This window comes from Perna viridis, chromosome 13, assembly GCF_037379345.1.
Source record: "Perna viridis isolate PV_CMFRI_1.1 ecotype Kerala chromosome 13, ASM3737934v1, whole genome shotgun sequence".
Taxonomy (NCBI): Eukaryota; Metazoa; Mollusca; class Bivalvia; order Mytilida; family Mytilidae; genus Perna; species Perna viridis.
In genome coordinates this window covers 13,586,606-13,602,936 of record NC_142457.1, presented here as the reverse complement: position 1 = coordinate 13,602,936, position 16,331 = coordinate 13,586,606, and the positions used below count along the sequence as shown (strand labels likewise).

Below are 16,331 nucleotides of genomic sequence, written 5' to 3'. Positions count from 1 at the left end.
TAAGAGCAAACAGATTGGAATGAATAATTACACATTTCATAATATACACCCATAAAACAACTTAATTACCAAAATAAAAAAATATGCAGCCTTTTTTGGGGTGTATCACATTTTTCAGATTTTGCATGATTCTTACACAGACAGCTACTTAATCATTAATTAATGGCTGTAATTAGAGTTTGCTGGTGACCATTTGGTGTAGTCTATAAATGGCTATTTGTGACTGTCAAAACAAGATTGACGAACATCAAATAAATCATTTTTCCTTTTTAATTCAACTATGGGATAAATCTGTGAAAAATTGTATTGGAGTTAAAAAAAAATCTTTGAAATAATATCTGCTCATTCAAAAATATTTGAAGTCAAATTGGAGATAACAACTGACATCCTGAAATTTACGTCAATATCCAATGAAAAAAAACATTACTAGGAATGTGATGCATTAAATTGTCTTAACATATGATGCAAATCATAGCATGACTTGACCAACAATTCAAATTTAAGACTGGATAAAACTACCACTTGGAAGAGTAATCAAGGGAACCAAGATTCTAGCAGAAATCAAAGGAATATAATCTGGGGACAAAGACCAGAAATGGAAAAGAGACAAACACAACTAAGAACATGAAATGACCAAAATAATACATACAAAGAAAAGCATGAATAAGCAACTTGGACTTCACTAAAAACTGGGAGCATGGACCAGGGTCACCAGTATGGTAAGCGTCCACTGCTTTTCTAGAAACACATGCCGAGTTCCTCATAAAAAGTCAAGTCCATGGTAGACAAAAGAGGAAATGAAAACTTAATGACATGTTGAACAAATTAACTCTAACAAAAACGGGAAGAGAGAGAACAAGAAATTATTTAAATTTACAATATTTAACTTTGAAACGTGACCAATAATAATTTCTCTATAATTGTTAAATAAACCTAACAATATGACTTACCACAATTTGCCTTAAATACCGAAATTAACATTTAAACATGGAAGTTGTTACACTTTATTGACTAATTTAGACAGAAATCAATGAGTATACTTGTGGTCATTAGCTACACCACGATAGATATTGATAATACCATGATTAATGTCGCATGTCGGAAAAATGATGAAATAAATGGTATAGTCTTTATCAGATGGCCAGCCATTAAATTTAAATATTTATAGAATTTGTTGGATTTAAGTGGTTTTTATGCCAAATTTCTAACAGAATTTGAAATTAGTTACTCAGAATATTAAATAGCAAGGTTACTGGTCCACTATAGTCTGCCTTGAATTCTTATTTAGATTGTAATCCATTTTATGTTCAAATGGATGAATAAATCATGAAATGTGAAAACTGTGAAATCTGTATAAAGCTAAAGCCTGGTAAAACAGACCATCTCACACTTCAATTAGCAATACTTCTATTAGAATGGGGAAACACTCCCAGACCCATATGGGTCACCAGGAGGATAATAATTATTTTGTCAGGTATCCTGAAATCTGGACTCAGCCACCAACAATAGGGTGTGTAAGTCTCATTCTAGTTTCATTTTCAATTCCAGAATTTTCCAATACAGAACATATTGAAATCTAAAGACCAATCTGCATTTTATTATATACTTCCAAGATCTTGAAACTCGGCAATTAAAATGCAAAATCCTCTAATTTATGCTTTTCTTACAATTTTTATCATGAAGAACTAGATATTTGTCATTTTTTATTTGTATTTTACACAAAAAGATGTTTTGTTTTTAACACCAAACTCAACCTTCTGCTAATGATAAATATCCAAGCATTCAAATGGAAAATGAGGACCCATTTTCATGAAACCACAAAGTCACGTGAGGAGACATAATACCCTATTGTTAGTTACCTACTAACAAGACATACTAAAAGAATCACTGCCAAGTTCTGCCAACAATAGCATACCTCTAATAATAGGGGGAGACTCCCCACAAAAAACAATGAAAAACTTAGAATCACCAACATAAAAATGTCAGATTCGTATGAGGTTTTTAGTTTAAGTTACACACTTGTACTATACTTTCTGTGAAAAATACTAAATGATTGAATTTTTGTATAAAAAATTTGCTTTTACGTTTTACGTAAAAATATTCCACATGAGACAGTGTCAGTTGGGGAGAATTTCCCATATAAACTGTTCCAAAGGTTAACAGGTATAGAGACAGTGTCAGTTGGGGAGAATATCCCATGTGAACTGTTCCAAAGGTTAACAAGTGTGGAGATAGTGTCAATTGGGGCGAATATCCCACACGAACTGTTCCAAAGGTTAAAAAGTATAGAGACAGTGTCAATGGGGAGAATATCCCACTGAACTGTTCCAAAGGTTGACACATATAGAGACAGTGCCAATGGGGGAGAATCTCCCATATAAACTGTTCCAAAGATTAACAGGTATGGAGACAGTGTCAATGGGGAGAATACCCCACTGAACTGTTCCAAAGTTTGACACATATAGAGACAGTGCCAATGGGGGAGAATCTCCCATATAAACTGTTCCAAAGATTAACAGGTGTGGAGACAGTGTCAATTGGGGAGAATCTCCCATATGAACTGTTCCAAAGGTTAACAGGTATGGAGACAGTGTTAATTGGGGAGAATCTCCCTCTGAACTATTCCAAACGTTAACACGTATGGAGATAGCGTCAATGGGGTAGAATCTCCAACTGAACTGTTCCAAAGGTTAACATGTATAGAGACATGCCAATGGGGGAGAATCTCCAATATGAACTTTTCAACGGTTATTAGGTGTGGCGAGAGTGTCAATTGGGGAGAATCTCCAACTGAACTATTCAAAAGGTTATAAAGTATAGAGACAGTGTCAATGGGGAGAATATCCCACTGAACTGTTCTAAAGGTTGACACATATAGAGACAGTGCCAATGGGGGAGAATCTCCCATATAAACTGTTCCAAAGATTAACAGGTATGGAGACAGTGTCAATGGGGAGAATACCCCACTGAACTGTTCCAAAGTTTGACACATATAGAGACAGTGCCAATGGGGGAGAATCTCCCATATAAACTGTTCCAAAGATTAACAGGTGTGGAGACAGTGTCAATTGGGGAGAATCTCCCATATGAACTGTTCCAAAGGTTAACAGGTATGGAGACAGTGTTAATTGGGGAGAATCTCCCTCTGAACTATTCCAAACGTTAACACGTATGGAGATAGCGTCAATGGGGTAGAATCTCCAACTGAACTGTTCCAAAGGTTAACATGTATAGAGACATGCCAATGGGGGAGAATCTCCAATATGAACTTTTCAACGGTTATTAGGTGTGGCGAGAGTGTCAATTGGGGAGAATCTCCAACTGAACTATTCAAAAGGTTATAAAGTATAGAGACAGTGTCAATGGGGAGAATATCCCACTGAACTGTTCCAAAAGTTGACACATATAGAGACAGTGCCAATGGGGGAGAATCTCCCATATAAACTGTTCCAAAGATTAACAGGTGTGGAGACAGTGTCAACTGGGGAGAATCTCCCATATGAACTGTTCCAAAGGTTAACAGGTATGGAGACAGTGTCAATTGGGGAGAATCTCCTACTGAACTGTTCAAAATGTTAAAAAGTATGGAGATACTGCCAATTGGGGAGAATCTTCCATATAAACTGTTCAAAAGGTTAACAGGTGTGGATACAGTGTCAATTGGGGAGAATCACCCACGTGAACTGTTCCTAAGGTTAACAGGTGTGGAGACAGTGTAAATTAGGAAGAATCTCCCACTTGAACTGTTCCTAAGGTTAACAGGTGTGGAGACAGTGTCAACTGGGGAAAACCTCCCATATGAACTGTTCTAAATGTTAACAGGTAAGGAGACAGTGTCAGCGGGGGAGAATCTCCCACATGAACTGTTCCAAAGATTAACAGGTATAAGGATAGTCAAAAAGGAAAAAAGAGAAACAAAAGTACCTTTAAAAATAAGTTTTCATACTAAACTTCATATCTTTTATTTTGACACTGTGAAAAGAATTATTTGTGAATATGTTAATTCCACATAATACACCAAAATGAGCTTGAGTAGGCTAAAAAGAACAGATATCTACAAAATTTGTTTTCTGAAAACAGAAATGATCAAGTTTGATTTATAAGACTTAAAATCTCATAAAAGAGAACTTTAATTGTATACAGCATGTAACATACCTCTTAAACTTAGGAACAGGTTCTCCCCCTTTGTCAATGTCTCATGTGGGAGATTTTTACCCAAAAGCAATTTTGTATGTAAAAATTTTCTCATAGAGCATTTTTTACTGAATGTATAGTAATTGAAAAAACCTACCCACATATCTAAACATTTCATTGATTTTGTGGGAGTCTCACCACCACAGCATCCGCCCTAATGTGGGAGGGTTCTATCAGGTATAGTGTTGTTGTTATTATTTTTGCAGATTTGAATTAAAAAATCATTTGCACTGAATATGCATTATCTACATGTAAACAAGTCATAAAACTATTTGAAAATATCTTGAAGCAGGAACAAATCAAGAGATTTTGAAAAGGGGGATTCCAGAAAAATAGGGGGACTAAAGGCTATTGTTTGCTATTTTTTTCACAAAAAATGACACAAAATAAACACAATATTCCACAAAAAGGGAGGGGTATTAACCCTCTGGATACCTCTCTGGTGCCGACCGGGATCCGCCACTGTAAAAATATGACCAACAAAAACTCATTTACACTAAAACACTTTACTTTCAATAAAAACAATTTCCTGCATTTTTTTTTCTCAAAATTCCTTATAACTGACCAGTAGCATTAATCAAGCAAATCTGACTAGATTCAATACTAAACCCATTTCAGGAAACCCAATATTGTTTGGTTTTACTCAGAAATGACAAGATTTTGACATAAAATCCTAATTACTTTCCAAGTTCTAAGGGTATTCACAGGACAATCTTCTTTCCTAGAAATTTGAAGTCATCCAATCATGAAAGGTTTGACTGACTTTATCAAAGGAAACTGGAGATTATCCAATAAGAATTGGACTGATAAAAACCCTAATTCCTAAAGATGCAAAAAAGTATATCAGATTGATAAGGACCCCATTAAAGTACATGCATGACCATTTTTTAAAACATAACTTATACCTATCCCTGAGTGATTCAGATGCAGATACATTATTTTTGTCATTTTAGAATAGAAATAATTCATATTTGGTATGGGGTAAGCCTTTATAAATGTATTTATACTTCTGTAACCTTTGGTAAAAAATAAAAAAATATTAAGACCCAGTCCATATGTACATGAATTCAACACCATATTCCCATGATTTCTTATAAAATTCAAACATTTCCAGTTGTATCTAAATATAGGTAATTCAAGGTACAGGAAAAAAAACAACTGAAAATTTCTGCTTTTTCAACACAGTCATAAACCATGCAACAACTATAACCATAGTCCTCCCTGTAAATAGATATGTATCATAGATTTATTTTCAAATCAAACCAAACAAGAACCATAACTCTTGAAAGATGCATAGGTCTCACTAACCACTTCGAACGTTTCCATTACTTTACATGTTAAAAAAGTAATTTTCAAAGTCTCACTGTGAATTCCCAGGACAAATGACATCTTAAAGCTGCATACTGTTGTGAAGCTTGGAAAATAAGGCTTCCAAAATCATTATGCTAATGGTACGATGATAGTAGAAATTCTTCACAAAATTTACTTGAATAAATAACACTGAAAATCCACATTTTTACCTGTTCTGCTAACTGACAGCATGGAGGCAAATTACTCACACATGTAAACAATATTCATACACTTTTGTAGTTAATTACATATATGATTTTAAAGTACACATTCTCAGCTTTATTTTGACTACTTTTAATCATAATACACACAAATAATGCACTTACAATGCATATGTCTAGGTTCAGTGTGTTTTTGGTACTACATAGGGGGGTGGCCATTTGACCCGGAAGTGGTTAGTGAGACCATAATCTGGCATTTCAAAGAACCATAACTCTTGAAAGATGCATACCCTGGCATTTCAAAAAACCATAACTCTTACATAGCCTGGCATTTCAGGCACAATCTATATAATATTCACCCTAATGTGCTGACTAACAAACTGTTACTGGTTATATGGTCTGTTTTTATTTCAGAATAAAAAATATGAGGGAATCTAATGGGTTTATGCCATGCCTGAATCACCACCTGCCTAAATTTTTAAAGACTTGCTCCTCCCTTTCATTATTCAAATTATCAAGTATCACTGACATTAACATGAAATCAGTCTCCGATTGAAGTCTGCGAGCCAATGCTAACTTATATCTATAATATCCCGTACCCAAGTATTGTATATGCATGGTCAAAATATAAACCAGTGATTGTGAAACAGGAAGTTTGACGATCAAGCAACAAAATAAGCCTAATCACAACCCACAATATAGTAGATGTGAAAAGATTTTGCAGAAAAAACTTATTGTAAAAAAATGAAACAGACAGACTGACCTACAGGTAAAAGAGTAACACCTCCTTCAGGGTAAAGGTATCTTTCATGTACATTTTATTGCAATAATTCTATGTAACATGTTTTTAGCCACTCGTACATTTGTACAACAACATGTACTTATATCATAGCCAAATATCAAAATTATACTTTATGCAATAAAGTATATGTACAAATGTAAATGTACTTACAATTTCACTTGTACTAATTCCCAAACTCTTAATAAACTTTAGATTGGTCAGCAATTAACAAAATTCAATATTACATCCTTGACAAATACAAATCAATATGCATCAAGTCCAGATATGAAGAATACAGTAATTGACAATAAGGCAATTTTTATATATTCCGTTCACGTTCACCAAGTATATCAATTAAGCTTGGACAATAACTTCTTAGCCCATGAGATTACAGGGCTATTATGATTGCTAAATGATTGTATGGAAAAGTATATAGCGGAGAGTAGAATTAAGAATAGCATATAGTTTGCCTTTCTGATTGTGTTTGTTTCCATAAACGACGAAGAAAATGGTGACTGATGTAGGCTTTGTGTTATGTTTAATATCATTACGGCTGAAATACAATCAATGTAAAACATGTCACGTTTAATTTGGAAATCATATTTATTTTTTTAATACTGTCAAAAAATTACAAGAAAATTTTCTTTTTTTCCAAAACAGAACTCAGTGAGGTAATTCAACTTATTTTTTATTTCATAATTTTGTGTTTTTTTAATACTTTTAATCTTGTTTATAGCAGACAGGGAAATAAAAGATTAATGTTCCAATTTTCACTAAAAATTTGTTGTAATTTTGCAGTTGCAAAACTCTCCTCTTTTTTATTCAATTTGTAAAGTACTCATTTAGTTTGATTCATAACAAGCATTCTGATTGGTTAGTTCTATCAGAGCAAACCAGATTATTTTGTATAACATGGTTTGGTACTGTGACATCATTAATAGCAATAGGTCCACCCTTAACAAATAAAATAGTCCTTAAAATAATATTTTAATTTTAGAATTTTAATAAATTAGAAGTCTAATCATAAGGAAAGCAATATTTATCAAGCCAAAATTAACATATGAGAATCATATGATAATCATATATCTGTGAAAAACATATGATTATCATTTGGAACTGCTCCATTCATATATAAATAAACATATGATGCAAACTATATGATTCTCATGTGTGGCACATTTACCTGTGTATCCAGCAGTTAAAACATGAAATGTATAATTACTCATTCCAGTCTGTCTGCTCTTAAGAGTTCATCAACATTGAAAATCCAACTGTTTCTATTGTATTTTAGTGTCATTTACAGAGTTATTTCCCTTAATTTTGAATTATATAGTACATTCTATATAATTTTTTATCTCCTAAGAACAAGGATTATATGAAAAGCTGTGTGTTAATTTCTGTTCATTATAACATTTTACACAAAATATCAAAAACAAAAATATGTAGGCTTTCAAACCACGGATCACATTTTGCATGATTCTTATATGGAGTGTTACTTAAAAATTGATTTGGTTCAGCAAAATGATCATTTTACCAAGGTTCAATAGAAGTTTAAATTGACAGTAGGAACGTAAAAAAGTGTCTAGCTTGGCCTGGCCTGGTTATTTGGTTATTCAGGGTTCAGTTTAGACAGGTTTCACTGTATGTAAAGGCCATAAAACTATGAGTAAGGAAAGTATTTCTTTATCAACATTCCCTTTAAAGAAATTTAAACTTGGGTTTAGATTAAAAAGGCACATGCTTATTGCCAGATACTTACCAGTTTTAGTAGAATATTTGACAATCTAGCTTTCAGCAAGGACTGGTGTCAGAGTGGAACAGAACATGTCTGGAAAAAAACATAATGATTAAGATCTTAGGAGTGTTTTAATTTCAAAGATTCAACCTTCTACCTGTTGCATGAAATTCTAAACTTTTGGATTTACGTGGGCAACTGAGTTCAGAGTTAAAAAAAAAACTGACTTGCAAAAATAATTACCAATAACTAGCAAAAAATGTTGATCAAAATTGAGTCAGCAAAAAACAAAAATACATCATTATAACCTTGAAACATAAAGACTTAATCATTCAGAATCAAGTGACAAGAAATACGTCAATTCTTATGAGGAAAATGTCAAAAATATGACAAATATAATCATCTGTTATACAGCAGAAAATCAATTGTTTTATAACCATGATGTCAGTAAAGTGAAATCTGTAGTAACCAAACCACTTCTGGATTTAAAATTTTGTTTGGTTTAGACAGTTGTTCAGTTTACAAAGGTTCAAAATGTTTACATGTGACCTGATATAAAAGGACTTCTTTGAATAGATTGAGTAAACTAGACAGGTGTTCTGGTTATTCAGGGTTTGGTTTAGATGGGTGTTCAGATTATTCAGGGTTTGGTTTAGACAAGTGTACTGATTATTCAGGGTTTGGTTTAGACTGGTGTTCTGATTATTCAGGGTTCAGTATAGTCAGGTGTTCTGATTATTCAGGGTTCACTTTAGACAGGTGTTCAGATTATTCATGTTTTGGTTTAGACAAGTGTTCTGATTATTCAGGGTTACGTTTACACAGGTTCAACTGCATTTTAGAATTTATCAGCAGGTACATTAGAACCAATGGACATTTTACCAGGTACAATAAGGGCACTAGTGTATTCTCTATGAGGGGTTAGTTCTATACATAAATAATGTTGGTTAACTTCACCTTGAAAAGGCATAATTAGTCTGTGACCTTGAAAATTACTAGGAACCTAAACCTTAAAAATCATTGTTTTAGAGTCATGAGGGCTACATGCAAGAGTATGTGAAGTTTGATAAATTTATCCTGTTAATGGTTGTTGATTCTTTAGTTAGAATAGAAATTAACTTAACTTCTTGAGGGTAAACAAATTAAGTTTTGGACCCAATAAGAAAAAAAAAAACTTTTTTTTTTTAATTTGAGCGTCTATTCATGGATGGATCCAGAGATTTTGAAAAGGGGATTACCAAAGGGTTTTCTTTGTAAGGAAAAGGGGGTTCAAAGCTATCATTTTTGCCCATAAATTGCACAAAAATTCAACAAAAAAGGGGACAAACCCTGGATCCACTACTGTCTTTAAGCATAGTTTAAAGTAAACAAGATGGCTGTCAACCTACAAAGAAAAATTAAATCTTGTCCATTGAACCCTGATTAATATATTTTTAATTAGATTTCAAGGACAAGAACTTACTGAAATCAATTCAAACATGAAAATTCTATTAGGAATTCTAAAACCGAATTTCACCTAACATGAATAGAACTTTATCAAATTACTGTGCTACTACAAAAGTGATGTTTTGTTTGGTCTGGATCTTCATTAACAACATAATATTTGGACTGGAAATCAGCAAAAGACATTTCAATTCAAGAGGCCGGTGAAAAGTTACTTAACAAAATCATGGAATTAATGATGAACTTCCTGCACTGATATCATGGAATCATTAACCAACTTTCTGCCCTGATGCAGTTATAGTGTTTGAATAAAATAAAATAAGATAAAATAAAAATAGAAAAATAAAATCCTGAAAGCTGTTACATTCAAGCATAATTCATAAAAAAAACTTCATTAATTTGTTCAGGTAGTCAAAGATATCCCTATGAAAATCTCAAATTCTTCTAGGGGAAAAGGGCATATCTACTAAACAGATAATGTAAGAATATTACTATTGTATGTTTTTTGTTGTTTTTGTGGTCCATTAAAATTTAAAAATTTAAAAAGATTTGGTTAAGTGAATCTCCAAATGTCACATGGAAACCAAAAGTATGACAGACAGACAGATAGAAATGATTATCATTATACACAAATCCCTCATTTGTCCGAACTGGACAGATTAAAAATTCAAAAATTGAGGACGTGAAAAACTTCTGAGTTGTAATACCACAAAATCAGAAATTACTTCTTGCTTTGTTTATAGTGATAATATTATCAACATTGAAAATGTAATTCTAAATCTTGTGATTTGAAGAAAAATCATGCATACTGGTAAGTTCATTATGTGAGTTTAAGTTAACGTGATTTTGAACTTAATTCATGATGCCAATGGTATTAAAGAAAAATCCTGATGAAATCATTTCAGGGAGGAATCCAAAGATTTTGATAAAAAGGGAGGACTGTTATTTGCCATTTGCACCAAAATAAAAAAAAAATTTTAAACAAGGAGGATTCCAACCCCTAGAACCCTCTGTATAAATCACTGGTATGGTTGTCATTAAAATATAACATGATTCTGATAAAAACTTTGGTCTACATAATACTGTAAAACCTGTCTAAACCAAACCCTGAACAAACTGAAAACCTGTTTAAACCAAACTGTGAATAAACACAAAAAAACTGTCTAAACCAAACCGTGAATAAACACAAAAAAAATCTAAACAAAACCGTGAATAAACACAAAAAAACTGTCTAAACCAAACATTGAATACACAGAAAACCGGTCTAAACCAAACCATAAATAACACAAAAAAACTGTCTAAATCAAACCCTGAATAAACAAAAAACCTGTCTAAACCAAACCCTGAATAATCCAAAATATAATGAGAATGGATATGGTGAATATGTCATACAACTACTCCATGGGGATGAAAAATGCCATTTCAAGGCCAAACAATGGTCTTCAATGAACAACCAGGAAACTCTGTTTAAACCAGACACTTTACTTTTTAACGTCCCCTTTTATCAATTCAAATATATTTTGAACTTTGGCAAACTGAAATCCTGTATGAAAAAGTCAAAAAGAGGTTTGGTTTCATTGTACAAACTCTTGGTTGACTTTAAAAGAGATACTTATGTGTTAGATTATTTAAGAATCAGGCAGTGGGTGAAACATGGTATGACAAAACCTACTATTTTAAAAATTTAATTTGATTATTTGCACCATCAGAATCAAGGAAAAAAGAATATTTTTCATTTCAAGGACAGATAACTCTGTATTAAACATCATTTTTCTAACAGTCTATTATTTTTCATTTCAAGGGCAGATAACTCTGTATTAAACATTATTTTTCTAACAGTCTATTATTTTTCATTTCAAGGGCAGATAACTCTGTATTAAACATTATTTTTCTAACAGTCTATTATTTTTCATTTCAAGGGCAGATAACTCTGTATTAAACATCATTTTTCTAACAGTCTATTATTTTTCATTTCAAGGGCAGATAACTCTGTATTAAACATCATTTTTCTAACAGTCTATTATTTTTCATTTCAAGGGCAGATAACTCTGTATTAAACATTATTTTTCTAACAGTCTATTAAAACATTTCTGAGCAAATTCAGAGATGACAAAAACCAAAATACTGGTCTTTTTCAATATAGAAATTATCCTTGAGAGAAATCATATTGTCAGGTTGGTGGGTTTTTTACATGCATGTATCTGATTTTTCTAATTTTGCCTGATTCTTACAAAACATATACTTAAGATAGAGTTTATTCATGTAGGTGTTAGTGATTGATACCTCTTGTATAAAACAATGCTCCAAAGCATCTTAAAGAAAAAAACCTAATTATTTTCATGCTCAATAAAAGATTATATTTCCACAAAGAGGAAAATAACACTAGATTGATATCCTTATTTGATAGGCCTCAGGGGTGGAATACAAATTGAATTTCTGCAGCTTGAAACAAATGAACTAAGGATGTCATGGTCTTGTCATAAAACTACATTACAATGCTAATGAAAAGATTTGTACTGCATAATGCAAACCCTTAGAGTTTATCTGGTGAAGACAGATTTGGACATATCCTTAACTTTTACCAAGTAATGTAGTAGAAGGGATATCCATTTTGAACCTAGATCTAAACAGGTCTTCTAGTTTTATCACAAACTGGCTTAAGAGAAAAACAGCAAGCCAAATAAATTTTTAATCAAAGGCTTTTTTTTTGCTTTTTTTTAAATTGGTCTTTCTAAACTAAAATGATCAACTTCTGCGGGGGATTTGACAACTGTATGGCTTCTTCTAATATCATCACTGTTTCAATAAACTGATAAAAAATAGTGTAAAACCTATCAAGGGAAATCTAGAAACCTGTATAAATAATAAAACCCTGAATGAACTAAAAGCTTTTCTGAATTGAATGACAAGGGTTTCTGGCTTATTCACGGTTCTGTTTAGACAGGTTTCTGATTAATTGAGGACTAGACACTGAATAACCCAGAAACCTGACTATATTGGACACTGAATAACCCAGAAACCTGACTAAACTGGACACTGAATAAGCCAGAAACCTGACTAAACTGGACACTGAATAAGCCGGAAACTTGACTACATTGGACACTGAATAAGCAAGAAAACTGTCTAATCTGGTCACCGAATAAGCCAGAAACCTGACTAAACTGTACACTGAAAAAAAAACCAGAAATTTCTGTAACTGTCATTTTTTATTGTATTTTAAACCTTTACACTGAATTCATACCTTTACAAAACATTCAGTCAGAAAGAGGTTGGGTTAAGATAGGTTTTACTGTAATATTTTTGGCGACCATTTTGAAGATCAGTACAGAGTGTCTTTTCCAATGTAATATGCAAAATACACACGAGTTTTCTTATGCAAATTACCAGTATAATAAGCCTTGACATTGATGGACATGGTTTTTAGCCTTCAAGAGAATAATTAACCATTTGTTATACATTTCCATTACAAGAGACAGATCTTTCAATATTAAGGACGTTTATGATATTAATTGATTGGTAGAGAATCAAAAGCTCTTCAGGACTAAATTTGTTGGGGGAAAAAAATCTTGGTTTTCTTATGTTGAAAATTAAAGAAAACTGAAAGGCTTTCAAATTTTCATTTAGAAGTTAAAATTCTTTGACTTTCAAGGAGACAGGGAATTTGACCTAACCCCCTTGCAGAAATGGCCTGATTATAACTGTATACTTATAACCACACACAGTCCCAACTAGTAGATGCTAATACTGCCAAACCTGTCTCAAATGGCCTTCAACTAGTGACAGTAAAATCATAGTCACATAAGGCAGGTAGTCTTAATTTACAGGTTAATTTTACAAAAACTGCACTGCATAGGGATATGTTGAAAATAGTCTTTTAGACATTGGTTATTGCTTAATACAGATGTTTGTTAAGACAGGTTTTATTGTACATGGCTAATACTGACAGCTTTTAGTATAAAAATATTTAATGTGCCCCTAAAATGTGATTGATGTTGCTATAGACTCTTGGTGGTCTAGTTGTTTTGGAATAATTACTATGGCTGTAACATTACAATGGAATATCAGGGTTCAAATGCAATATTGTTTCAAAGCTAGGAAAAACAGCCAGCAGATTAAGATAGCTTTAAATCTTCAGTGAATAATGAAGTTGTGTTTTAAGTAGCACTCCAGCTAAGGATCATGCAAAATGTGATTCATGGGTAAAAAGTCTACATATTTTTACTTTTGATATTTTGTTTGAAATGTCATAGTAAACAGAAATTAACATATGGTTTTTCATATAACCCGGGCTCTTAGGAGATAAAAATTGTATACAATGCACTGTAGATTTCAAAAATAAGGGAGATAACTCTGTCAATGACGCTCAAATAAAATAGAATCTATTGGATTTTCAATGTTGATTATCTCCTAAGAGCAGGCAGATTTGAATGAATAATTACACATTTCATAGTACAGACCCATAAAAAATCAGATTTTGCATGATTCTTACAAAGACAGTTACTTAAATCTTCAGTGAATAATGAAGTTGTGTTTTAAGTATTGTTTTTTTTCTCTGCAAAGGAACTAAGTTATGGATGAAATCAAATTTTAGAAATATTGAAAGTGAATTAACTCACATCAATAGAAGAAACAACTTACCAAAGTTTCAGGCAAATCAGTTGAAACAATTTTAATCATTATGCAAAATGTGAACAGATTGAGGGACAACAAGTTATATACAAATTTTGAAGAATGACAGGTAAAAGGAAAAACAGATGGTCAGATGGATGGGCCCATGGACAATAATATATCATAATACATCATATTAAAATTTTGGCAAATCAGATCATTTTAACTTTAGAGGCCTTCTGGTTTAATCTCTTAATTATACATTTTTTAAAACCTTAAAGACCTATAGCATCAATTTCACCAATTTTCTTTGCTGGAAAAAGCTTTTTTTCTCCAAAAACCTTAGAACCATTCAGATTCCAGTATATGTATTAGAAAAACAAGTTTGTTTTGAAGACTCCAACAGTCTATTTTTTCAGTAAACTCCATGGTCATGAAAACAATGTTTCATTAAAACAGAAATAAAACACAAATGCTTAAGTTTTCTTGAAGGTCAAATGCCAGCTCAATCAATGTCATTGCTTATGCTAATTTTTAGAAGATAACAAGTGTACCCATTTGAACTTCCTGTAGTGAAGTGTTCTGATTGCACCTAAACATACTTTCAAAGAAATCCGATTTCATTTCAGGGTTGTTATACTTTTAGACATCTGGCTATGTCAGAAGCATTTTTGAAGAATTCTTTCATAGCTATAATTGTGCATTGGAGTAACTAAATCAATATGCTATAAAAGAGATGATGCTTAACAATTGTGATTTACACAGATCATTATGTTTTGAATAAAGCCAAAAAAACAAAAATAAAATGTTTGTTTCCTGTTACTTTCACTTACTTATCTTTTTATGCCTACCCTACACATTTTATGGCAATTTTGGATCAAGTACTGTTAAAGTCTATTTCGTTTCCCCATTAACTCAATGCAAAATATTTTTAAAAGCTAAAGATATTTCCCTACCTACCTACATGTACCCTACATTTTTCTTCTTGGTAGCAGGAAACAAGACTTTTTTTGTTTTGGCCTAATAAAAATGTCAAGCCTGAAGGAAATACAGTATATTACCTATGTAAGCCAAACACGATTTAAAAATAAAATCAAGGTTTATAGCAATAATAAAAAATAGGGCTTTAATAGAACATGCCATTTAATGGTGAAAAAAGGGAGATGGGAAAATAACTTTTTACATCATTTATTTGAAAATTGAATTTAATATTAACCTGTATTTTATGGTACTTAACAACTCTGCAAAGTTTCGTTGTTGATCTGTTTTCATCTTGAAACTAAGGAGAGGGGTAGTGGGGTGGGGGGTGATGTGGACAGAGGGAAGAAAAGACATGCAACTTCATGCAATACTTCACAAATTGAAGATGAAGCGCATTTTTACATGCACTGTCCAGCTAATAAAGTACCCAGAGAAGTTCTCATCAACATGCTAAAAAAACAAGACAAAAGTTACTTCTCAATAACAGAAAATAATATATCTTTTAACATCAAACAGTAACCGTTTGATTCTTCTAAAAGCCTTCATTGAATATATAAATAAATGTTTAGCCTTGTCAATTAAATAAAGTTTTAGTTTAAGGCACCTCCACTGCAGTTTTTCAATATGGTTATTATTAGAACTGTCATTTCTTACATGTTTGGATTTGTGTATTGTGTCATAACCATTTTATATTGCAAAGGTGTTTGAATGAATAAATATTTGTATTTGTATTTATTTGTACTGTTTCACACATACAAATATAATATTCTTTTTCAAAGATCAGTTCAGACCATCTACAATTATTTAGAGTGGTCTGAAAATAGTTCTGCTCTACAGGTCAAGGTCTGATACACATCAAAACCAGGTAGAGCAGTAGTGGATGCAAGGGTTTCCAGGGATTAGAAAACTCCCTTCTATTGGTTGGTATATGTTTACTAAGAAATCTTATCTTTAAACAAGTACTATCTTTAAAAAAAGATAGCCGACGCAGGAAAATTTGTTCTTTTTACTTATAATTTTCATCATACAGTTTTTTCGAACGCCACTAAGTTATCAGTATTTGACAAATCTGGAAACA

General features: G+C 32.2%; 1 protein-coding gene across 1 annotated transcript in view; it reads right to left on the bottom strand.

Annotated features, from left to right (window-relative positions):
• LOC148599664 (retinoic acid receptor alpha-like) overlaps positions 1 to 16,331 on the bottom strand; it is a 153,676-nt gene that overhangs the window by 111,929 nt on the left and 25,416 nt on the right. The window contains exon 6 of the mRNA XM_088557180.1: positions 8,246 to 8,314. The gene's annotated coding sequence lies outside the window, so the exon portion shown is untranslated. The remainder of the gene's footprint in view (positions 1 to 8,245; positions 8,315 to 16,331) is intronic.